Source organism: Rhinoderma darwinii, chromosome 3 (genome assembly GCF_050947455.1).
Source record: "Rhinoderma darwinii isolate aRhiDar2 chromosome 3, aRhiDar2.hap1, whole genome shotgun sequence".
In the NCBI taxonomy this organism is placed as follows: domain Eukaryota; kingdom Metazoa; phylum Chordata; class Amphibia; order Anura; family Rhinodermatidae; genus Rhinoderma; species Rhinoderma darwinii.
In genome coordinates this window covers 278274496-278302426 of record NC_134689.1, presented here as the reverse complement: position 1 = coordinate 278302426, position 27931 = coordinate 278274496, and positions in this window count along the sequence as shown.

Below are 27931 nucleotides of genomic sequence, written 5' to 3'. Positions count from 1 at the left end.
ATCAGCCTCAAAAATAGAAAGGCCAGATTAGACTTTGCTAAACAACATCTAAAGCAGCCAGCCCAGTTCTAGAACAGCATTCTTTGGACAGGTGAAACCTGTACCAGAATGATGGGAGGAAGAAAGTATGGGGAAGGCTTGGAACAGCTCATGATCGAAAGCACACCACATCCTCTGTAAAACATGGTGGAGGCAGTGTGATGGCATGGGCATGCATGGCTGCCAAAGACACTGGGTCACTAGTGTTTATTGATGATGTGACTAAAGACAGAAGCAGCCGGATGAATTCTGAAGTGTTCAGGGATTTACTTTCTGCTCAGATTCAACCAAATGCAGCAAGGTTGATAGGACGTCGCTTCACAGTACAGATGGACAATGACCCAAAACATACTGCGAAAGCTACCCAGGAGTTTTTAAGGCAAAGATGTAGAATATTCTGCAATGGCCATCTCAATCACCAGATCTCAACCCGATCGAGCATGCATTTCACTTGCTTAAGACAAAACTTAAAGAGGCTCTGTCACCAGATTATCAAATCCCTATCTCCTATTGAATGTGATGGGTGCTTGAAAGTAGATAACAGCAAATTTTTTTTTTTTTTTTTAAAAACGATCATTTTTCAAGTTATTAGCAATTTTATATTTATGTAAATGAGCTTTTCAATGGACAACTGGGCGTGTTTTCTCGTTTTACGAACTGGGCATGTATTGTGTTTTTACCAACTGGGCGTTGTGAATAGAAGTGTATGAGGCTGACAAATCAGCGTCATGCACTTCTCATCGTTCCCACCCAGCTTCTTTCACTGCAGACACACAGCGTGACGTCACCGACAGGTCCTTCAACCTTGGCGTCGGAAGAGAGAAGATTAGAAAACTAATTAGCATAATTCAAAAATTTTTCATAATTTGCTCAAAATTGATTGTTTTTCAAAATAAAAACCACTGTTATCTACATTACAGCGCCGATCAGATTATGTAGGAGACAGGGCACTTATAATCTGGTGACAGAGCCTCTTTAAGCCCTGCCGGAGGCAGACCAGGGGGCCTTCGTTAGGTCCCCGGGCTGCCAATGAAACCACTGCATGGACCACGGGGACCGATGGGCTGTCAGAGGGGGTGGTCTCCCTCTTTCTAGCGGATAAGATACCGCGGTCGCTATTGATCGCAGCATCTAAGTGGTTAAACGGCCAGGATCGGAGTTCTCTCTGTTCCTGGCTGTCAGTTCAAAGGTGTCAGCTGTAATACACAACTGACACCCGCAGTGTATGGAGCGGGCTCAGCGCGTGAGCACGCTTCATACTTTAACCCCCGCACCAGGACATACGTGGACGTCCTGGTGCGTCAAGGGGATATATACATATGTGACTATATGTGCGCACACACACTGTTATTTGTCAGTCGGTACATAGTAAACCTGTCACTCGTTGGTTCAGTATTTAAGGGCTGACCTATAAGAGTATGTTCACACAGAGAGGAATTACTGCAGAGGAACCGGGCGCAAATCTGCATCCATAATGTGCACTAGGCTCGTCACTTTTCTACAGCTGAATTGAGCATACTGCAGATTTGAAAGTCCTCAGTAAGTGCTAAAATCCATACAGATTTTGTCAACAATGTAGAAATGGGCTTTGGAAAACTCTATTTACTTAGATTGCACATTAGTTTGCTGTAGATTCTCATTGAGGAATCTGCACGAATAACCTGCAGCAAATCCATCCTGAATATGCCTAAGGCTGGATTCACACGAGCACATTACGTCCGTAATGGACGGAACGTATTTCGGCTGCTAATCCCGGACTGAACACACTGCAGGGAGCCGGGCTCCTACCATCATAGTTATGTACGATGCTAGGAGTCCCTGCCTCGCTGCCGGACAACTGTCCCGTACTGTAATCATGTTTTCAGTACGGGACAGTTGTCCTGCAGCGAGGCAGGGACTCCTAGCATTGTACATAACTATGATGCTAGGAGCCCGGCTACCTGCACAGTGTTCGATCCGGGACTTCCGGCCGAAATACGTTCCGTCCATTACGGACGTAACATGGTCGTGTGAATCCAGCCTTAACAGAGAGGCCGCTCATGTAACCTGTGAAATGATTTTAACAGATCGGAGGTGCTTGGCCCCAGACTCCTCCAACCTGCGGGGCCCCATAGCAGCTGCGTGCTCTGGCTCCATTGAAAGTATGACACTGCATATTGCTCATTAGCGCACAGATGAACTCTGCTTTCCTTTTAAATTCCTGCTCTTTTTTATTGCCATTTTTGTATTGAAATCCAAATGCCCTAAATAAATTACATACATTTTTGATGGACTTTTGAAAATGTAGCATTTTGTATGACAACATTATGACTGTGAATGTTGGAAATAGAAGTGGGTAATGTAACCGTATTGGTATAGTGTATACATGCAGTGGTCTTATATTGTTGATAGCATTGAGTTTTTTCCACCTATAACTATAAATAGCCATATATTAGTAAATCAGAAATTCGTTCATAATATATTTGTTATTTTGAGATAATGCCATATTTCTATGCCATATGTGCAAAAGGACAACAATGTGACAGATGTTTGTCAGTTGCACAGAAGTTAATTCAAAAGTAACAACTGATATGGCAACAGTTACTGCTGTCACTTTTGCAAAAACAAAAATTAAAATTCCAATATCGTAAAAGATACAAAACATAATAATGGCAATATAAGTAAAATATGCAAAAAACAAAACTAAGTAAAACAAGCCCATAGCATAATTACCATACTTTAGCCATAATCCTATGTCTCATTTACAAGGATATAGCAACTTTAATGAACTTTTTTTTCTTGCTTTGATGTTTTCATCAGTTTTTAACATATGTACCATTTCTATTAAGAATTTCCCACAGTTTTATAGCTATGATTTAATTTTGCTTCACCGTGGTATAATGAAATGTCTACTTTAGCATTAACATTTCAAAATGGATATTAATTTAATATGGAAGCACTCACACAACCAGAATTTAATTTATGTAACTTAATTGTTGCCTCATTATGCTGAGTAAAATGGTCTCATTAAGATGAATAAATAAGGACCAATTAAGATAAAGAATTGTTTTTCTCACAACTGTATAATAATTTTTAGTATACAATTGTACACATACATCACATTCTTGGAGCACATGGTGAGTGTTGCAAATAAAATGTTCTTAAAGATTTATTTAATAAAAACATAAAGGATAAACTGCTAGCTTCATTGTAACATTTATCCCGCGTGCACAAACCTGTACGTTGATACCTGGACTATACTATAGGTCTGTAACATGGACCCATACCTAATACAGCATGCTTTGGAGCATGCCAAAAAAAACTTTTCTTCACATATTTCTTCCCTTATTGAATCCGCAAGAAAAACCTCTGTGTTCCTCCTTGTAAACTTGAATACTCACAGATTTATAGTATGGGCCCATATTATTTAGCATTAATGGCACATGGATTTCAAATGGGCACATGTGCATGGGGTCTTTGTCTAGGGCTCTTGTGCTGCATATCCTCTTACTCCCATCTGCAGGAATTTTTCTGTGCTACACCCATTTTGTGGAACTCGCTACCAGTAGACCTGTTCCTAACATTCCCAGTTTTGAGCACACCTTGAAAACTAATTTCTTCAAGGAGCCCTCTGTCACATAATAAAACTCCATAGCCTATTCACAATCTGACAGGGGCGTAATCAGGGATGCCAGGCTCCGTGATGGGCCATAGTGCCACTCCCCCTCCGATCAAACATCCTCAGATGAGACCGCACCAAATCAGTCCCCCCCAGATCAGACATAAATATATATTTAGACTTTACTCACCGCTCCTCCATCTTGCCTTGTCCACAGGGGGTAAGGACTCCATCAGACACGGACTATGCCGTGACACATACAAAGTCCTGACAACAGCAAACAATGCAGCAAACAACGTCCAGCATAAGAAGACTAGAAAAACCAAGGTTGGATCCAGCACGAGAATTGCAATAAAATGGAAAGGATTTTCCAAGTTTAATGGGCCAGTAAAGTGGCTATTTAAAATCAGGACTTGGATACACTGCGTGACATCCTGGTAGTGTAAGTTCCTTACACTACCAGGATGTCACGCAGTGTATCCAAGTCCTGATTTTAAATAGCCACTTTACTGGCCCATTAAACTTGGAAAATCCTTTCCATTTTATTGCAATTCTCGTGCTGGATCCAACCTTGGTTTTTCTAGTCTTGTCTACTCAGCGTGTGCCGACACGAGGATCCGTGCATGACCACTGAATACCACACATGCAACAAAGGTGAGCTGGAGGTTCCTCTCTCTATTCTTGTCCAGCATAAGAACATTGTGTGCTGTGTTGCACATAACGCCCTCACACTGTGTATGGACTTTGTATGCGGCAGCACACTAACCCCCTAATGTGGCAGCCTGCAGGGCCCCTTACACTGTAGGCCCGGTCACGGTCGAAGCCCTTGCGGCCTCGATTGTTAAGCCACTGCAACTTGACCTGGTCAAGTTTGTCGCAACGCCCTGTCCTTTGTTTCCGTGTAAACATAAATACTGATTTGGTGACGGGTTCATGTAGCTATATTTATATTACCCTCAATATAAGGGGCTGGTACCCTGTACGTAATTAGCACTTTATACCTATTGTCCTACTCCTCCCATTTTATTTAGATATGTTCTTACCGGCAGCGACGTCTCTCCTTTTGTCTCATTGTTTGAATTTTTTGTTTTTTTTTATTACTTGTCATTTTACTTGTTTGGTACATAATTTAAATTATTATACACCAATAGTGTTGGCATCATGTGGCACCAATTGGAAGATAAGGTATATTACAGATCAGCAAAAAGATCACTGATAAAAAACTGGGAGAGTTTTCGATAGTGGAGAGCCCCATTGCCACAATTCTATACACAATTCCCAATATTTCTCAAAATTTTTTGGAATACTCTTGGCAGACCTATTGTTTCGGGTCAAGGCTTACTATTTAACAATACGGTAATTTTTCTTGATAGTGTCTTACGGAATTTTGCCACTATTGACGAATTGAATTCAATAGATTTTTCAGGTGAGGTGGTGCTAGTCTTCTTTGCTATTTCTCCTTATATACTAACATTGAACATGACAGAGGTTTTGAAGCTATTTACCAGTGTCTCGCCAGCTCCGGATATGACTCCATGTGTAGACAGTTTTTCCTCAAATTGCTAGAAATAGTCCCCAGGATGAATTATTTTATGTTGGAAGATGATTTTTTTTTCTTGCAAATAAGGGAGATTGTGATGGGGTCTAGTGTGGCCCCTACATATGCCAATTTCTTTGTGGCCTCTTTTGAGGATAGATGTCTACACTACCTTTTTTTATAAGCCGTGTCCAGTTCTGGTGTCTATACAAAGATTATATTTTTGTCATATGTGCTTTAAAAGTGATATTCCAGAATTATATATTTATACAAAGAGAAAGCGGAGTACAAAGCCGTATATACACTACCGTTCAAAAGTTTAGGGTCACTTAGAAATTTCCTTATTTTTGAAAGAAAAGCACAGTTTTTTTCAATGAAGATAACATTAAATTAATCAGAAATACACTCTATACATTGTTAATGTGCTAAATGACTATTCTAGCTGCAAACGTCTGGGTTTTAATGCAATATCTACATAGGTGTATAGAGGCCCATTTCCAGCAACCATCACTCCAGTGTTCTAATGGTACATTGTGTTTGCTAACTGTGTTAGAAGGCTAATGGATGATTAGAAAACACTTGAAAACCCTTGTGCAATTATGTTAGCACCGCTGTAAACAGTTTTGCTGTTTAGAGGAGCTATAAAACTGACCTTCCTTTGAGCTAGTTGAGAATCTGGAGCATTACATTTGTGGGTTCGATTAAACTCTCCCAATGGCTAGAAAAAGAAAGCTTTCATGTGAAACTCAACAGTCTATTCTTGTTCTTAGAAATGAAGGCTATTCCATGCGAGAAATTGCCAAGAAACTGAAGATTTCCTACAACGGTTTGTACTACTCCCTTCAGAGGACAGCACAAACAGGCTCTAACCAGAGTAGAAAGAGAAGTGGGAGGCCCCGCTGCACAGCTGAGCAACAAGACAAGTACATTAGAGTCTCTAGTTTGAGAAATAGACGCCTCACAAGTTCTCAACTGGCAGCTTCATTAAATAGTACCCGCAAAACGCCAGTATCAACGTCTACAGTGAAGAGGCGACTCCGGGATGCTGGCCTTCAGGGCAGAGTGGCAAAGAAAAAGCCATATATGAGACTGGCTAATAAAAGGAAAAGATTAATATGGGCAAAAGCAAACAGACATTGGACAGAGGAAGATTGGAAAAAAGTGTTATTGACAGACGAATCGAAGTTTGAGGTGTTTGGATCACACAGAAGAACATTTGTGAGATGCTGAACAACTGAAAAGATGCTGGAAGAGTGCCTGACACCATCTGTCAAGCATGGTGGAGGTAATGTGATGGTCTGGGGTTGCTTTGGTGCTGGTAAAGTGGGAGATTTGTACAAGGTAAAAGGGATTTTGAATAAGGAAGGCTATCACTCCATTTTGCAACGCCATGCCATACCCTGTGGACAGCGCTTGATTGGAGCCAATTTAATCCTACAACAGGACAATGACCCAAAGCACACCTCCAAATTATGCAAGAACTATTTAGGGAAGAAGCAGGAAGCTGGTATTCTATCTGTAATGGAGTGGCCAGCGCAGTCACCAGATCTCAACCCCATAGAGCTGTTGTGGGAGCAGCTTGACCGTATGGTACGCAAGAAGTGCCCATCAAGCCAATGTGGGAGGGGCTTCTGGAAGCATGGGGTGAAATTTCTCCCGATTACCTCAGCAAATTAACAGCTAGAATGCCAAAGGTCTGCAATGCTGTAATTGCTGCAAATGCAGCATTCTTTGACGAAAGCAAAGTTTGAAGTGGAAAATTATTATTTTAAATAAAAATCATTATTTCTAACCTTGTCAATGTCTTGTCTATATTTTCTAGTGATTTTGCAACTCATTTGATAAATATAAGTGTGAGTTTTCATGGAAAACACAAAATTGTCTGGGTGACCCCAAACTTTTGAACGGTAGTGTATATAAAATATAACAAATTTTTATTGATTACAAAAATAAGACAAACATTTACAAAGGTAAAGAATGAGTAGAAAGACTCTATAATGTTACATGGTACAAGAAAACAGACTATCCATGTATTTACAGCAATAAGGTGTAATGCACTGTAGTCCTTACAATGAGGACGAAATGGGTGGTATATTATCCTATAGGTGACTGATCCCTTATATAAAAGCCCATCAGAATATGGACATAGTCCTGGGAAGAGTTAGGGAAAGCCTAGATATCAAAATAAAGTGGATGAAACCTTACCTATGTCAATGGTCATGGAAGCCTGAATGCCTTGTATAGAACCCCAACGCGCATTTCGCGATGTCTGCTTCCTCAGGGGGTGTATAGTGTCCTGCTGCAGTCTTGGCCTTAAATAGGACAAGACCCAGGTATTTTCTGTTATTGTTCAGCGTCCATGGGATCGCGGCGCATATCCACCGACGCAACCGGAAGTGAGGCATACCCCACTTCTGGCCTCCAGCGCCGTAGAGCACATCCGGGTTCCTGACACGTACCAGGAATACGGGACATGCGCAGTGCGCTATGGGAGGCCGGAAAGGGGCAGGCGACACCCCCGGTCGCGTACCGTACACGACGAGTGCGCACCTCATTGGACAGCTGAGACGAGAAGAATCACAGGTAGCATATTACTGGTCCACTAATAACATATCAAATCCCACCCATTCCAAATATCCCCAAGGACCAACCCAAATAGTGGCCATGCTGGATATTGTATATATTAACAAAAGGTGCGTTGAGTGCATAAATTTATGTGAATGATAACATTCAGAGAAAGGGGGAAAGAAAATGTCCCCCAAAGTATACAGAGTGTATAAACTAAATGAATGGTATAAATAAATAAAGTGAGTTATATCCTCATTGTAAGGACTACAGTGCATTACCTTATTGCTGTAAATACATGGATAGTCTGTTTTCTTGTACCATGTATCATTATAGAGTCTTTCCCATCATTCTGTACCTTTTTAAATGTTTGTCTTATTTTTGTAATCAATAAAAATTTGTTATATTATATATATATATATATATATATATATATATATATATATACACATACAGTGGAGGAAATAAGTATTTGATCCCTTGCTGATTTTGTAAGTTTGCCCACTGTCAAAGTCATGAACAGTCTAGAATTTTTAGGCTAGGTTAATTTTACCAGTGAGAGATAGATTATATATATATAAAAAAAGAAAATCACATTGTCAAAATTATATATATTTATTTGCATTGTGCACAGAGAAATAAGTATTTGATCCCCTACCAACCATTAAGAGTTCAGCCTCCTCCAGACCAGTTACACGCTCCAAATCAACTTGGTGCCTGCATTAAAGACAGCTGTCTTAAATGGTCGCCTGTATAAAAGACTCCTGTCCACAGACTCAATTAATCAGTCTGACTCTAACCTCTACAACATGGGCAAGACCAAAGAGCTTTCTAAGGATGTCAGGGACAAGATCATAGACCTGCACAGGCTGGAATGGGCTACAAAACCATAAGTAAGACGCTGGGTGAGAAGGAGACAACTGTTGGTGCAATAGTAAGAAAATGGAAGACATACAAAATGACTGTCAATTGACATCGATCTGGGGCTCCATGCAAAATCTCACCTCGTGGGGTATCCTTGATCCTGAGGAAGGTGAGAGCTCAGCCGAAAACTACACGGGGGGAACTTGTTAATGATCTCAAGGCAGCTGGGACCACAGTCACCAAGAAAACCATTGGTAACACATTACGCCGTAATGGATTAAAATCCTGCAGTGCCCGCAAGGTCGCCCTGCTCAAGAAGGCACATGTACAGGCCCGTCTGAAGTTTGCAAATGAACATCTGGATGATTCTGAGAGTGATTGGGAGAAGGTGCTGTGGTCAGATGAGACTAAAATTGAGCTCTTTGGCATTAACTCAACTCGCCGTTTTTGGAGGAAGAGAAATGCTGCCTATGACCCAAAGAACACCGTCCCCACTGTCAAGCATGGAGGTGGAAACATTATGTTTTGGGGGTGTTTCTCTGCTAAGGGCACAGGACTACTTCACCGCATCAATGGGAGAATGGATGAAGCCATGTACCGTCAAATCCTGAGTGACAACCTCCTTCCCTCCACCAGGACATTAAAAATGGCTCGTGGCTGGGTCTTCCAGCACGACAATTACCCGAAACATACAGCCAAGGCAACAAAGGAGTGGCTCAAAAAGAAGCACATTAAAGAGGCTCTGTCACCAGATTTTGCAACCCCTAGTCGCAGTGGCGGATTAAGAAGACCATGGGCCCTGGGCTGTTACCCAAACTTGGGCCCCCCTTCTCCACCACCACCCTGCCGCGCCGTAACTATTGCTAACACTACCTAAACACTAGTACACAAAGTAGGCACATTATGCACAAAGTACACACAGTACGCACATTATGCACAAAGTACGCACATTATGCACAAAGTACGCACATTATGCACAAAGTACACACAGTACACAAAGTAGGCACATTATGCACAAAGTACGCACATTATGCACATTATGCACAAAGTACGCACAGTACACAAAGTACCACATTATGCACAAAGTACACAAAGTAGGCACATTATGCACAAAGTACGCACAGTACACAAAGTACCACATTATGCACAAAGTACGCAAATTATGCACAAAGTACGCACATTATGCACAAAGTACGCACATTATGCACAAAGTACGCACATTATGCACAAAGTACACAAAGTAGGCACATTATGCACAAAGTACGCACATTATGCACAAAGTACACAAAGTACCACATTATGCACAAAGTACACAAAGTAGGCACATTATGCACAAAGTACGCACAGTACACAAAGTACCATATTATGCACAAAGTACGCACATTATGCACAAAGTAAGGACATTATGCACAAAGTAAGGACATTATGCACAAAGTACGCACATTATGCACAAAGTACACAAAGTATGCACATTATGCACAAAGTACGCACATTATGCACAAAGTACACAAAGTACGCACATTATGCACAAAGTAGGCACATTATGCACAAAGTACACAAAGTATGCACATTATGCACAAAGTACGCACATTATGCACAAAGTACACAAAGTACGCACATTATGCACAAAGTAGGCACATTATGCACAAAGTACGCACATTATGCACAAAGTACACAAAGTACGCACATTATGCACAAAGTATGCACAGTACACAAAGTACCACATTATGCACAAAGTACGCACATTATGCACAAAGTACACACATTATGCACAAAGTACACAAAGTACGCACATTATGCACAAAGTACCCACATTATGCACAAAGTACACAAAGTACGCACATTATGCACAAAGTAGGCACATTATGCACAAAGTACGCACATTATGCACAAAGTACGCACATTATGCACAAAGTATGCACATTATGCACAAAGTATGCACAGTACACAAAGTACCACATTATGCACAAAGTACGCACATTATGCACAAAGTAGGCACATTATGCACAAAGTACGCACATTATGCACAAAAGTACGCACATTATGCACAAAGTAGGCACATTATGCACAAAGTATGCACAGTACACAAAGTACGCACATTATGCACAAAGTACGCACATTATGCACAAAGTACGCACATTATGCACAAAGTACGCACAAAGTACGCACATTATGCACAAAGTACGCACAAAGTACGCACATTATGCACAAAGTACGCACAGTACAAAGTACGCACATTATGCACAAAGTACGCACAGTACACAAAGTACACACATTATGCACAAAGTACACACATTATGCACAAAGTACACAAAGTAGGCACATTATACACAAAGTATGCATAGTACACAAAGTACACACGAGTATGCACATTATACACTAAGTAGGCACATTATACACGAGTATGCACATTATACACAAAGTACACCTTGTAAACACATGAATATGGACATTAAACATACATGAATATGGACATTAAACATACATGAATATGGACATTAAACATACATGAATATGGACATTAAACACACATGAATATGGATATTAAACACACATGAATATGGATATTAAACACACATGCACTTACCTTTTATGTCTTCACTGCAGCTCTTCTCCTGCTCACAGCACAGAGCCCGCCGACAGTCTCCCCTCCCCCATGTCCCGACAGCTAGCAGCAGAGATGTTTAGAGCAGGGAAGGGGGGCTGGAGGGGGAGCTTCTAAAGCAGCACAGACCACGGCTGCTAAGTAGAAGCAAAGCTCCCCTCGCCTGACAGGTGCGGTCCTGGCACCGGGGCTCCCTCCGGTGCTAGCGACGCCACTGGGCATGAGGGGGTTCGGGCGGTCATAGGCTCCTTGGGCCCCCTGGCAGTCTTGGGCCCCGGGCGACCGCCCGAAACGCCCTAATGATAATCCGCCACTGCCTAGTCGATGTAGCTACTTACCTGCAAACGCTGATGCTGCTGCAGAATCAACTGTAGCCTCTGGTGCCGGTGTCCTCGCTCGTCTGACACGATGCAGGACCTGTGAGTGACGTCACAGCGTGATCTCTCGAGAACACGCTGTGTCTGCACTGCCAGAAGCTGGGCGTTCTGAAGAGAAGTGGATGATACTTCTCATCAGAGCGCCCAGCTAGTAAAAGTATTAAAAACGCCCCGATGTACGCACCTAATACACGCCCACTTGGACTTTTACTTTTAAACACACCCACTTGGACTTTTGCAAACCTCATTTGCATAACTACAAAAATGGTCATAACTTGGCCAAAAATGCTCGTTTTTAAAAAATAAAAACGTTACTGTAATCTACATTGCAGCGCCTATCTGCTGCAATAGCAGATAGGGGTTGCAAAATCTGGTGACAGAGCCTCTTTAAGGTCATGGAGTGGTCTATCCAGTCTCCAGACCTTAATCCCATCGAAAACTTATGGAGGGAGCTGAAGATCCACGTTGCCAAGCAACAGCCTTGAAATCTTAATGATTTACAGATGATCTGCAAAGAGGAGTGGGCCAAAATTCCATCTAACATGTGTGCAAACCTCATCATCAACTACTAAAAATGTCTGACTGCTGTGCTTGCCAACAAGGGTTTTGCCACCAAGTATTAAGTTTTGTTTGCCAAAGGGATCAAATACTTATTTCTCTGTGCACAATGCAAATAAATATATATAATTTTGACAATGTGATTTTTTTATTTTTTTTAAATATAATCTATCTCTCACTGGTAAAATTAACCTAGCCTAAAAATTCTAGACTGTTCATGACTTTGACAGTGGGCAAACTTACAAAATCAGCAAGGGATCAAATACTTATTTCCTTCACTGTGTATATATATATATATATATATATATATATATATATATATATATATACATATACGGCTTCGTACTCCGCTTTCTCTTTGTATAAATATCTATTATGGAGTTGCCTTTGTACTAGGAGGGGGAGGGTGTCTCATTTGGGACATTGCCTAGCCGTCACTATTATGCATTAGGAGTTTATACAATTAGAATATTATATTCTGTGTGTTTTTCACAGCTACAGGCTCCCAGCAAAATATGGATTTCAGGGCACGTGATCAATCATGGCTCTTGCAGTTGGACGAAATATTGGTTTTAGACGCCGGTGGTAGGGATATTAGGGAGTTCAGTAATAAACAGAAATTACTCTTAAATAGAAGAACCAAAATTTGGTGGAATAAAGCTTTTTTAGAGAAGTATTTCTCTAGGGGTTTTATACCGAGGGGTCTGAGGATCCAAGCCTTTCCCTCTTTTGAGATAGAAAATGATGAGTTTAAAAAGAATTGGAGGACTTGGCCAATGCGTGTTCTAAAGGGTTTATGAGCCGTTTGCTTCAATCTAATCTAACCACATTAATGGAAATAGAAAAAGAGATAGATGAGATTCAAACCATTTTGAATAAAAGACTTTTCAAATGAGATCCTAGTTAAACTAAAAGAGGATCTGGATAAAGAATATACCAAATGGGAGAAGGACATATGTTCTGTTAAATCAGGCAAATTTCAACGGGATGTATAAGATTACCAACCCAACAGGGTATATAGGTGGCGCATGAAACGAGATCGATCTAGATCTATATCTCGCTCTAGATCCCCTTTTATATCATCCCGATCTTCTGGTGATTAACTAGGGAAAACACGGGATACAAAAGCCAGCATTAACATGGGAACCAACCAGGGATCCCAAGGTTCACGGAGACATTATGACAGACATGCAAAACGTAAAAATCCATTGGACCATCAACAGGATAAGAGATCCGGAAAGAACTTGAAGGTAATAAACCTCATGTCCTCTCTGATGCCCAATGCGTGGTTCTCAGTAGAGGGTTGACATTTTCACCCACCACTTTTTTCGATTATTTTACAGCTTTGAAGGATTTACATTTATTCTCTAGAAAATTGGTGCTAAAAAAGTTACATAGCAGGGGTTCTGGATCTTTGGAGATCACTAGTGAAATGGAAAGGGAGGCTTTACAAGCCCTAGAAGAATTATTACAAGAACAGACTGCTATGACAACAGGTACGTTTCCAATGTCGGTTGTATCCAGATCCACAAGGTTCCCCCCATTAGCTCTGTGCCCTCAAGTCGAAATTTTTACAAAACTAATTGTGGACGAGTTTAAACAACTGTCCACTTCTAGGAACAATGACAATTTAACAGCTCCTCAGAGGAAAGCTCTGAGAGAGCTTTAATCTCTTGATGATGTTGTTATGAAGGCCACAGATAAGGGGGTGCAACATTGTGGTCTGGCTGACAGACAAATACGAGAAAGAAGCGTTTAGACAATTACGTGATAAACAGACGTATGCTAAACTAACATATATCCTGTCACGGTATGTGGGTATGAGGACCCACTAGGCCGCACCGCCGTAGCAGGGAGGCAGCTGGCCAAACAAATGGGAACCCCAGCAATACAAAGTTCCCGCACAAGAGTACCTGGATAGTGCAGACAGTGGCCGAAGCTCTGGCACGGATGGAGGTGGCAGATGACAGCAGGAGCCGCAGGTTGCACCAGACGTGGTGAATCCCACTGGACGTGGCAGATGACTCCGGACGTGGCAAACAAGAGCAGGTGCAGTAGACATGACTACAACTATTAGACACAGGAACAAGAACACAGCACGGGATACAGGAACAGGTAATAGGGCACGGGTAACAACTGGAACGGGAAACACTAAGGGAGCATTTGCAAGACAGACTTGGGATATACTATCAACGCTCAAGCAAGGATCAGAAGGGCTGGGGCTTTCTTATAGTCCAGGAAATCATGTGAGTTGATGATGATGATGATTGTCTTCATGTGCGCGCCCTGGCTCTTTAAGACCGGGCACGAGCGTGCGCGCGCCCCCTACGGGACACAGCGGACCGGAGCGGAAGTGAGCGCTGGCGTCTCCTAGGAAGGAGATGGGTACCAGCACTCACAGATCCATGGCTGCGGGCGTAAGGAGGTGAGTAAACCCAACGGCCCGCGGCCACGGACGCTACATAACCCATTGTCCTCATTCTCCTCAGAACTGGCTAAGATTCTAAATAGAGCCTTGGAAAAGGGGATTATCCCTAAAAAAAATTATGAAGGAATTAAGACCAATGATTCTAAGATTCCCACATTGTACTTCCTGCCAAAGGGACATAAGAGTCCCACGGATCCCCCAGGACACCCAATTGTGTCAGGTATGGGAGGTCTATGTGACCCTATATGCAAATTTATTGATTATTATTTAAAACCTTTAGTCACTGACTTATCATCTTATGTAAAAGACACGACGGACGTCCTGGGGAGGATCGATGGGATCTATATAGAGCCAGACATGTACCTTGTAACCGCAGACGTTGAGTCATTATACACCTGTATACGACATCATGACTGGTTGGAGGTGGTCCGCTTCTTCCTGGGGAAACGTGTGAATTAATCCTGGAGCTATTACAATATATTCTGAGCCACAATTTTTTTGTATTCAAGGATAGTTTCTACCTCTAAATACAGGGCGCTGCCATGGGGGCAGCATGTGTGCCATCCTATGTGAACCTGTTTCTCGGATATTGGGAGAGACAGGTTTTCCATGGGGATGGCGCCCATGCCGCGGACCATGTGCAGTGCTGCTTACGCTACATAGATGACGTTCTTTTTGCATGGCAGGGATCTGAGTATGAGTTGATGAGTTTCATGCAGCAATTAAATGTGAATCAGTTTAATGTCAGATTGACACACACTTTTCATAGACACAATATTGAATTTTTGGATATACAAATTTTCACTGATCAGTATGCATTTCTTCAAACAGATGTTTTTCGTAAATCAACAGCTGTTAACTCACTGCTGCATGCCTCATCCTCTAATACACCATCCACAATTAAAGCCATCTCGGTTGGTCAGTTCCTCAGAATGAGGTGGATCTGCTCCACTGACAGTCTCTTTGAACAGCAATCTGAGGACATTCGATCTAGGTTTGAGAATAGAGGGTACAGTAGAAAGACTATTAAGGCAGGGTACAATAGGGCCAAAAGAACATCATGTAGTGATCTATCGAGAACTAAAGTCCATCAAACAGGAGAAAATGATGTACGGTTTATAACAACGTACAATAGTCAATGGGAGAGGATGAGGACAATTCTAGGGCGACACTGGTCTGTCCTAAGATCCGAACCAACTTTGGCTCTTTGTTTGGCTGAGAGGCCAATGATGACAGCCAAGAGAAGTAGGAATCTCAAAGACCTCTTGGTCAAAAGCCACTATATACCGAAAAACCGGAATCCTTTTGGATCACAGGGACCGATATTAGTTTGTTATCCTTGTGGTGATTGCATAGCATGCCCTAACATCAGCATAGCGACAAATTTTGTGTCAGTGGATGGGAGAAGATCTTTTGAGATTAGAGACTATATCTCCTGCAGCACCACACACGTAATCTACTACGCGGTATGTGGGTGCCCTAAGGTCTACATAGGCCTGACATCCAGAGAACTGAGCTTACGCACCAGAGAACATGTGCGGGACATCGCCGGAGCTAGTGCCATAAACGATCTTACAGAGTTAAAAACTCTGCCAACGCACTTCAAACTATATCATGGATGTAATCCTAAATCCCTAAAGGTTTGTGGAATTGACCGTATACATTGTGGCATCAGGGAGGGGGGGCAATTTGAAGAAGGTCCTGGCACAAAGAGAGTGCAAGTGGATTGTTAAACTGGGCTCAATGACACCGTTCGGACTTAACGAGAAACTTAGCTTTGCCTTATTTGTTTAAACAAATGTAACTCCACCACCAGCACGTTGTTAATTTAATTGTTTTGTGTCTTGTACTATAAAACTTTATTAGGTATCTGATGTACCAACTTTCATCAGTCTGATCGCCTCCATATATATATTGTATAGGAAATACAAGCTCTAGACCCAGATGACCACTATAATATGGACCAAGAATATTTCCGCAAATTTACTGCATTCTGACGTAGATTCAATACTGACAATCTCGTTATCTCTCTTTTTTCCCTTTTTTCTTTGAGATGTGTTTCATGTCATATGTTGTTTTTTCTGATAAGACCCTTTTGTGGTCTAATTTGCTAATTATTTTGTTGTGGGATACATATGTGATGTGTAAAATTATCTATATTAATATTCCTATAAATTTTATTTGATAAAAGAAGTGACCTCATTAATCACTATAACAATATTCACCTTACGAGGTCCATTATAACTAGTATTGCATTATAATGTTCACATTCATAACTCACTTTATTTATTTATACCATTCATTTAGTTTATACACATTGTATACTTTGGGGGACACTTTCTCTCCCCCTTTCTATGAATGTTATCATTCACATAAATTTATGCACTCAACGCACCTTTTGTTAATAAATACATATCCAGCATGGCCACTATTTGGGTTGGTCCTTGGGGATATTTGGAATGGGTGGGATTTGCTACGTCATTAGTGGATCAGTAATATGCTACCTGTGATTCTTCTCGTCTCAGCTGTCCAATGAGGTGCGCACTTCTCGTGTACGCGACCGGGGGTATCGCCTGCCCCTTTCCGGACTCCCATAGCGCACTGCGCATGTCCGGTGTTCCTGGTACGTGTCAGGAACCCGGATGTGCGCTACGGCGCTGGAGGCCAGAAGTGGGGTATGCCTCACTTCCGGTTGCATCGGTGTATATGCGCTGCGATCCCATGGATGCTGAACAATAACAGAAAATACCTGTGACTTGTACTATTTAAGGCCAAGACTGCAGCAGGACACTATACACCCACTGAGGAAGCAGACATCGCGAAACGCGCGTTGGGGTTCTATAAAAGGCATTCAGGCTTCCATGACCATTGACATGGGTAAGGTATGATCCACTTTTTTTTTATATCTAGGCTTTCCCTATCTCTTCCCAGGACTACTATGTCCATATTCTGATGGGCTTTTATATAAGGGGTTAGCCACCTATAGGATAATATACCACTCATTTCATATATCCTCATTGTAAGGACTAAGTGCATTATCTCATTGCTGTAAATACATGGATAGTCTGTTTTCATGTACCATGTAACATTATAGAGTCTTTCTACTCATTCTGTACCTTTTTAAATGTTTGTCTTATTTTTGTAATCAATAAAAATTTGTTATATTTTATATATATACGGCTTTGTACTCCACTTTCTCTTTGTATAAATATCTATTATGGAGTTGCCTTTGTACTAGGAGAGGGAGGGTGTCTCATTGGGACATTGCCTAGCCCGTCACTATTATGCATTAGGAGTTTATACAATTACTGTCATGATGCGGGATGTGGACCCACTGGGCCGTACCCCGTAGCGGGATGGCAGCTGGCCAAGCAGGTAAGTATAGAGTTCAATTAGTTCAGCAAGGGTACCTGAGGCAATCGTAGGCAGTAGCGAGGCTGGCACGTCCAGGACCAGGCGGCGGACAGTCGTCAGGTGAGGCATAGCAGATCAGGTGTAGACTGTAGAACAGCACAGCAATAGCACAGCATGGCAATAGCACGAGGGAGCACGGAAACAGGATACGGGATACAGGATACAGGAGCAAGGTACACTGGGAAGCTGGAAGACACTGGGAGACCATAAGCACGACAAACAGTGGGTAACGAACAACACTCTAGCAAAGAGCAAGGAGACAGAGCACTTTTTATAGCCTAGGGCATCCTGGGCTAGATAGAAGAGTTCCTGCAAAAATGTGCGCACTGGTCCTTTAAGGCCGTGCGGTCGCACTTGCACGCGCGGGCGCGCGCGCCCGCCGAATACACTCTGAGTCCGGAAGTGAGTGCCGGCGCCTGACAGGAGGACGATGCTGCAACGAGGTAAGCTGTCCATGGCCACGGCCGTCGAGGTTAACGACCGAACGACGGACCGTGGCCATAGACGTTACAATTACTTATTCCAGAATTACAGTTCACCATTTCACTGAGCAATTGCAGTTTTTTGGACAAGTTGTCTTCTTTTAAGTGGGTCACTAACATACAAAGACACTTCTCTCCTGGGTCTAAGCCTGCATAATGAAATCGGGGTAGGTAGGAACCAGCTTTACTCTTTACATTCTGCCAAAGGGTGTTTTTTAATTAGGGTGTATTTAGAGGAGTCATTTTTGGTTGCTTGGGAAAAAAAACGTATCAAATAGCAGCAAAAACGCATGCTGTTTTACCACGAATTGGCACAGTTTTCAATGCAGTTTTTGTCTGTGCGGTTTTACAAGTGAAACTTGTAAAATAACTGTACATAACTGTACATAACATTTATGGTGTGTTTTTTACAGCGCGGCCAAAAACGGCTCATCTAAATGCACCCGAATTAAAAACACCCTTGGACAGAATGGGAGGAGTGCATGAATGCTGGAGTGTATTTTTAGGTTAGGGACCCACTTAAAAGAAGTGGCCTTGTCGTGGCAGATGGGCTCATACAATTTTATCAAAATGTGCACTAAGAACCTCTCATTTGTAATGGTACTGCATTACTGTTAACAGAACTCAATTTTTTACAACACAGTCAGTGATAGAAGATGAATGACTATCAGTTGCCTCATACAAAATCTTTTAGTGCAAAATATTTGCTCCTCACTGTATCGTCTCACTGTTCAGTTATATAATTAGTTAGCCGTCAGATGATAGTATTACACAGTGGTGGATTATAATAAGGACAAACTGGGCAAGTGCCCTGGGCCCCAGAGTTCAAGGGGGCCCAACAGTACTACAATTGCATCTGTGTCTATAGGACTTTTCAGTGATGCAGGCGGTGTGATGATGTCATTGTGCCCCCTGCGTTGTTGCTCAGGAACAGGTTTGGCTTAGAAGAGGCTAGGCCTGCATCCAGGTGTGAGCTCCGGCCAGTTCTTCCCGATTCTCCCAGACCGGTGAGAAGTGGGAGTTAAAACCAGTCCCCCTGCACTCAATTGTATCCACGTATACAATAGAGCAGTCTTCCTAGCGCTGGCGAGGCAAGAGAACTATTCGTTCCCTGCCCCGCCAATCGACGCTTTTCATGTGATACGTCGTGTCGTTGGAGCTGGTCAGAAGAAACCGAGCCTCCATCGCTGGAGGACGGCGTGAGAATGAGTGAAGGTGAGTGTAACGTTCTGACTTACCCTCTGACGGCCCCGGCCATGGACATGTGAGTTCTCGGCGGCATCTCCCTCCATCTCCCTCAGTGGCATCCAAAGTGTCTCAACCTCTATCTGGGGCATATTCATCCGCCTCGATCTCCTCCGTATCAGTCATTGGCAGGGTTGCCTCCTTGTTACTCTTTGTTCTCAGACGTCTTCGACAAGAAGCAAGCAGAGACGTTGCCACCACATCGAGTGTATGATTGTCCTATCCACTTGGTTCCTGATTCGTCCCCTCCTCATGGTAGAGTATACCCTCTCTCCTTACCTGAAACCCAGTCTATCTCGGCCTACAATAACCTCTTCCTGAGCTGCGCCGCAACTGTACGTCCTGCAGAGGGCTTGCTTCCCGCACCAGGATGTACAATTTGCGGAGCGGGAAGCAAGGCGCACACTGTCTTAACGGACAGTGTCCCGGTATCTGGAGGTCAGCTGTCCCCAACAGCTGACACTCCAGTCTTGCCGATCAGCGGACCATCGCCGCTGATTTCGGCAATTAACCCCATAAATGTGGCGACCGATTGCGATCGCCGCATTTAAGGGGTTTGAAGCACATCGGCAGCCCCCTCAAAGTGATTGTGGGGGCTGCCGATGCTTGTTGGGGCAATCGGATGCCAGACAATGGCATCCGGGTTGCCATGTACGAAAGCCTCGGAGGGGCAGCCTTCGGCCGGCCCTCCGAAGCTTCCTGTCAGTGGGACTGTCACGTCACAATGACAGTTAGAATAGATTACACTACGTAGGTAGTGTAATGAACTCTAGCAGTGATCAAAGCTGCAAGTCTAAATGTCCCCTAATGGGACAAGTAAAAAAAAGGTAATAAAAATGTTTTTAAAAAAGTGTAAAAATAAAAGTTATAATTTATGTAAACAAAATGTAATGACAGGGTAGGGAGACAGACAGGTGAGCCCTAATCTACCCGCCACTCAGTCCCTGCCTACTTGCAACGACCCGTCCTAAGCGACGGGGTACAACTGGGCGACGGTCCCTACGCTCAGTAAGTGCAAGACAGACAAACAGACAAGGGTACACAGAAGCAAGGGAAACGGGGCAGCTGCCCACGGAGACAACGTGAGCAACAAGAGTAGTGAATGAGCCGAGTCAAACCAGGAGAGAACGAGGTACAAAATGCTGAGCAGGAGAGTGGTCAGAAAGCCAAGGTCAATAACAAGCAGATGATGAGAAGTACAAGCAGCAGCAAGCCAGGAAACAAGCATAGAAGAATCACAGGCAAAGGAGAAACAGGAAAGGCAGGTATAAATAGACAGTGGGCGGGAGCTAGCTCCGTCTGGCCAGGCTGTGATAGGCTCTCCCACTCCTAAGTCTGCCATCCTGAGTGGTGGAAGATGGAGTCAGTCTCATAGACATAGGAGCAGGTGCAGACTGATTGCCCACGGGCGTCGACACAGAAGCTGTGTCTGGCAAATCCTTTACACAAAAAATGATTTTTTTCCTATAATAAGATTTTCATTAAAGGAAAAAAATGAACACATTAAAAAAAAGTACACATTTCTGGTATTACCGCGTTCGTAACGACCCCAACTATAAAACTATAATTTTATTTTTCCCGCACGATGAACACCCCAAAAAAATCAATAAAAAAACGACACCAGAATCGCTATTTTTTGGTCACCACCCCTCCCAAAATAGAGAATAAAAAGTGATCAAAAAGTCGCATGTACCCAAAAATAGTACAGATAAAAACTACAACCCGTCCCACAAAAGACAAGCCCTTACACAGCTTTTTTGACTAAAGAATTAAAAAGTTATGGCTATCAGAATATGGTGACACAGAAAATAAATTATTTTATAAAGAAGTGTTTTATTGCGCAAACGCTGCAAAACATATAGAAACATATATACATATGGTATCGCTGTAATCATATCGACCTGCAAATAAAGTAAAATTGTCATTTATAGCGCACAATGAAAGCCGCAAAAAAATAAACTAAACAACATTATCAGAATTGCTTGTTTTTGGTCACCCGGCTTGCAAAAAAATGGAATAAAAAGTGATCACAAAATCGCATATACCCCAAAATGGTACCAATGAAAATTACAGATTGTCCCGTAACAAATAAGCCCTCACACAGCTCCGGTGGAGAAAAAAAAAAGAAGTTCTGGCTCTCAGAATATGGCGTGCAAAATGTGCAGAGTGTTCAAAAAGCAGATAAGATCGGGCGCCATTTATCAGTGCGACACCGGCCAAATATCTATGAATTATTACTTATTTACCGCATTATTATACCCTCTTATTATACCCTGATGTTCTCCGCATAGTTTCCATATACCCTGATGTACTCCGCACAGCTTACATATGCCCCCACATTATAAACTGAAACACCAGTAAAACCCCAAAGAACTACTACCAAGCACAATCTGCGCTCCAAAAGCACAATGGTGCTCCATTCCCTTCTGGGCCCTGTAGCGTACCAAAACAGCAGTTTGCACCCACATATATGGCATCGCTATACCCGGGAGAACCCGCTTAAAGTTTTATAAGGTATTTGTCTTCAGTGGCACAAACTGGGCACAACATATTATGCACTAAAATGTCATATCAGTGGACAATTGCAATATTCACTTTGAACCATCAGCTGCGCATTAACCCCAATGCGCACTATGACTTAATTGCACGTCATGGGGCGGGGGTTGATGTATGGAGCGGGCTCACGTGCTGAGCCCGCTCCATACGCTGCGGGTGTCAGCTGTGTATTACATCTGACACCCGGGACTAACGGACAGGAACAGAGATCGTGCTGTTACAGAAGCCTGTAAAAATAACAATATACTGCAATACATTAGTATTGCAGTATATTGTACCAGCGATCTAATGATCGCTGGTTCAAATCCCCTAAGGGAACTAATAAAATATGTAGAAGAATTCAAGTTTCTAGTAGTGAGAGAAAAAAAATGTAAAGTTAAAAAAAAAAAAATTCCCATTTTTCTTCTAAAGTAATGTAAAATAATAAACAAAATTGGTATCGCTACATCCGTAAAAGTCAGAACTATTAGAATATACCATTATTTAACTCGCACGTTGAACACTGTAAAAAACTTAGCTAATTTAAACCCCCAAAATCGCTGTTTTTTTTGTCACCTTAGCACTCAAAAAAAATGTAATACAACTTTTTGATCACTTTTTATGTACCAAAAAATGGTACCAATAAAAAGACAGCTCGTCCCGCAAAAAATAAGACCTCCCACCGCTCAATCAACGGAAAAATAAAAAAAGTTATGGCTCTCAGAATGTGGTGAAACAAAACTATTTTTATTTTAACAAATAGATTTTTCTTTGTAAAAGTAGTATAATATAAAAAAAAACTATATAAATTTGGTATCACCGTAATTGTATTGAGCCGCAGAATAAAGTAAAGTGTTAGTTTTTACTGCACAGTGAAAGCTGTAAAAACAAAACCCCCAAAAAATGGAATCAGATTTTTTTCCAATTTCAGCCTGCAAAGAATTTTTGTTCAGTTTCCCACTACATTTTATGGTACATTAAATTGTGTCAATAGAAACTACAACTCCTCCCGCAAGAAATAAGCCCACACACCACTCTACTGACGGAAAAAGAAAAAAGTTATGGCTCTTGGAAGGCAGGGAGTGAAAAACGAAAATAAGAAAGCAAAAAAATGGATCAGTCCTGAAAGGGTTAATTCATTTCTAATTAAAAAATGTATGACCACATGAGGGGTATTTCTGTACTCTGGAAAAATTGCTTTACTAAAATTGGTGTTTTTTTTTCTCCTTTATCCCTTGTGAAAATGAGAAAATTCAACATGTTAGTGGAAAAAATTGGGATATTCATTTTCGCAGCCTAGTTCTAATAAATTCTGCAAAAAAACCTGTGGGGCCTAAATTCTAACTAAAACCCTAGATAAATTCCTTGAGAGGTGTAGTTTCCAAAATTGGGTCACTTTTGGGGTGTTTCCACTGTTTTGGTCCCTCCTGGGCGTTGCAAACGCGACATGGCACCAAAAACCATTCCAGCAAAATCTGTGCTCCAAAATCCAAATGGCGCTCCTTCCCTTCTGAGCCCTGCTTTGGGTCCAATCAGCAGTTTATTACCACATGTGGGGTATTGCCATAATCGGGAGACATTGCTTTACAAATGTTGGTGTGCATTTTCTTTGTTATTCTTTGTAAATATTAAAAATTTCTATGTTTTTTCAGAAAAAAAGTAGATTTTCATTTTACAGATTAATTCCAATATATTTAGCAAAAAACCTGTGTAGTCAAAGTGCTAACTATACCCTTAGATAAATTCCTTGAGCAGTGTGGTTTCCAAAATGGGGTAACTTTTGGGTTGTTTCCACTGTTTTGGCATGACAAGACCTCTTCAAACTTGACAAGGTGCCTAAAATACATTCTAAAAAAAAAGGAGGCCTAAAATCCACTAGGTGCTTCTTTGCTTCTGAGTCCGGTGTTTCAGTCCATTAGCGCACTAGGACCACATGTGGGATATTTCTAAAAATTGCAGAATCTGGGCAATAAAATATTGAGTTGCATTTCTGTGGTAAAACCTTCTGTGTTACAAAAAAAAAATTATTAGTATTAAGTATTAGAAACTAATTTTGGCAAAAAAAATAAAATTTGTAAATTTCACCTCTGCTTTAATTCCTGTGAAATGCCTAAAGGGTTAAAACATTTTGTGAATGCTGATTCGAATACATTGAGGGGTGCAGTTTCAAAATGGGGTGATTTATGGGGATTTTCTAAAATATAAGGCCCTCAAAGCCACTTCAGAACTGAACTCTTCCCTGACGCAAAATGGCCTTTTGAAATTTACTTTAAAATATGAGAAATTGCTGCTAAAGTTCTAAGCCTTGTGACGTCCTAGAAAATAAAAGTACGTTCAAAAAACGATGCAAATATAAAGTAGACATATGGGAATTGTTAATTAGTAACTATTTTGTGTGGTATTACTATCTATTTTACAAGCAGATATGTTTAAATTTAGAAAATGCTAATTTTTGCACATTTTCTCGAAATTTTGGTGTTTTTCAGAAATAAATACCAAATTTAAATTAAATTTTTTTCATTAACATAAAGTACAACATGTCACGAGAAAACAATCTCAGAATCGCTTGGATAGGTAAAAGCATTCCGGAGTTATTAGTACATAAAGTAACACATGTCAGATATGAAAAAATTGACTGGGTCATAGTTACATAGTTACATAGTTACATAGTTAGTACGGCTGAAAAAAGACACATGTCCATCAAGTTCAACCAAGGGACGGGAAAAGGGAAGGAAAAATTTCTACACATAGGAGTTAATACTTTTTTGTTCTAGGAAATTATCTAACCCTTTTTTAAAGCCATCTACTGTCCCTGCTGTGACCAGCTCCTGCGGTAGGCTATTCCATAGATTCACAGTTCTCACGGTAAAGAAGGCTTGTCGCCTCTGCAGGTTGAACCTTTTTTTCTCCAGACGGAGGGAGTGCCCCCTTGTTTTTTGAGGGGGTTTTACAAGGAACAGGATTTCACCATATTTTTTGTATGTGCCATTAATATATTTATATAAGTTAATCATGTCCCCCCTTAGTCGTCTTTTTTCAAGGCTAAATAGGTTTAATTCTTTTAATCTTTCCTCATAACTTAGATTCTCCATGCCCCTAATTAGCTTCGTTGCTCTTCTTTGGATTTTTTCCAACTCCAGGGCATCCTTTCTATGAACTGGAGCCCAGAACTGAACTGCATATTCTAGATGAGGCCTCACTAATGCTTTGTAAAGTGACAATATTACATCCCTGTCCCGTGAGTCGATGCCTCTTTTAATACACGACAATATCCTGCTGGCCTTTGAAGCAGCTGATTGACACTGCATGCTGTTATTGAGTTTATGATTTACAAGTACACCCAGATCCTTCTCAACAAGTGAATCCGCCAGTGTAGCTCCCCCTAGGACATATGATGCATGCAGGTTGTTGGTACCCAGATGCATAACTTTACATTTATCTACATTAAACTTCATCTGCCAAGTGGATGCCCAAACACTTAGTTTGTTTAAATCTGCCTGCAATTCATGAACATCTTCCATAGACTGAACTATATTACATAGCTTAGACAAAGAAGAAATGGAGACAGCACTACCGAATTTTCAAAGTGAAGATCCTTTTATTCCACGGTGCAACGTTTCAGCTCAATACGAGCCTTTCTCAAGCATGATCTATACCTATATATTACATAGCTTGGTGTCATCTGCAAAAATAGAAATAGTGCTATTAATCCCATCCTCTATATCATTAATAAATAAGTTGAATAATAGTGGTCCCAGCACTGAACCCTGGGGTACACCACTTATTATCGGGGACCATTCAGAGTAGGAATCATTGACCACAACTCTCTGGATACGGTCCTTGAGCCAATTCTCAATCCAATTACAAACTATATTTTCTAAACCTATAGTCCTTAATTTACCCATTAGGCGTCTATGGGGGACAGTGTCAAATGCCTTTGCAAAGTCCAAAAACACTAAATCCACAGCGGCCCCTCTGTCTAAGCTTCTGCTTACCTCTTTATAAAAACAGATTAGGTTAGTTTGACAACTTCTGTCCTTAGTAAAACCGTGCTGGCTGTCACTTATAATACTATTTTTTGTCACATAATCCTGTATATAGTCCCTCAATAGCCCCTCAAGCATTTTCCCCACAATGGATGTTAAGCTTACTGGTCTATAATTACCCGGGGAAGACCTAGAGCCCTTTCTGAAAATCGGCACCACATTTGCGCTGCGCCAGTCCCTTGGCACTATACCAGTCACTAGAGATTCTCTGAATATTATGAAAAGGGGGACAGAAATAACTGAACTAAGCTCTTTAAGAATTCTAGGGTGTAACCCATCTGGTCCCGGGGCCTTGTGCACATTTATTTTATTTTATTTCGCTTGGACCATATCTACATTCATCCAATTCAGTATATCAACTGATATATTAACAGCACTGGCACCGGCTACATCAGCTGCTCTTTCTTAAGTTGTATATACAGAGCTAAAGAACCCATTTAGTAACTCTGCCTTCTCTTGATCCCCTGTGACCAACTCCCCATTACCATTATCTAGGGGTCTTACATGTTCAGACCTTGGCTTTTTAGCATTTACATACTTGAAAAAATTTTGGGATTTTTTTTACTATCCCTGGCCACCTGACTTTCATTTTGTATTTATGCTAATTTTATTACCTTTTTACAGATTTTATTAAGCTCTTTATATTTTACAAAGGCTGCAGATGTACCCTCAGATTTGTATTTTTTAAATGCCCTTTTTTTGTCATGTATTGCCCCTTTCACAGAAGGTGTAAGCCATGTGGGGTTTAATTTGAGTCGTTTATACTTGTTACCTATAGGAATAAATTTTGCACTATAATAACTCAAAGTAGATTTGAAAATCTCCCATTTATCATTTGTACCATTATTTGACATTAGTTCTTCCCAGTCTATATCCTGAATTGCAGCCCTCATCCTGGGGAATTTGGCTTTCTTAAAATTAAATGTTTTTGCCCTCCCAGCCTGCGTTTGTTTTTTACAGTATAGGTAAAATGTAACTATATTATGATCACTGTTACTGAGGTTTTCACGAACATTGACATTCCCAACAAGATCTGCATTATTAGAAATGACCAGATCCAACAGAGCTTCACCTCTAGTCGGGTCTTCCACAAACTGGCCCATAAAATTTTCCTGCAACAGGTTCAGGAAATGTCTCCCCTTTGCAGTTGAAGCTGAACCATGACACCAATTAATATCCCGGGTCCTGAAGGGGTTAAGGAGAATCTGGAGAGGGGCTTCATACGTTAATCCTCATCCCCGGCCGTAGCCAGGTTTTTCTTTGTCAAAAAGAAAGACGGATCCCTCCGACCCTGCATTGACTACCGAGGCCTCAACCAGATCACGTGGAAGAATGGGTACCCATTGCCTTTGATTTCGGAACTCTTTGATCGCATACGGAGGGCAATTTTTTTTTCTAAACTAGACCTGCGGGGGGCCTACAGTCTAATCCGGACATGTGATGGCACTACGAATACCTGGTCATGCCCTTCGGCCTGTGTTTCGAGAATTTGTTGATGACATTTTTCGTGATCTCCTCTATGTCTGTGTTGTGGTGTATCTCGATGACATTTTGATTTTTTCCCCAGATCCTGTAACTCATCAGAGTCATGTCCGCTAGGTGTTGCTTCGATTAAGGGAGAATCATCTTTACTCCAAG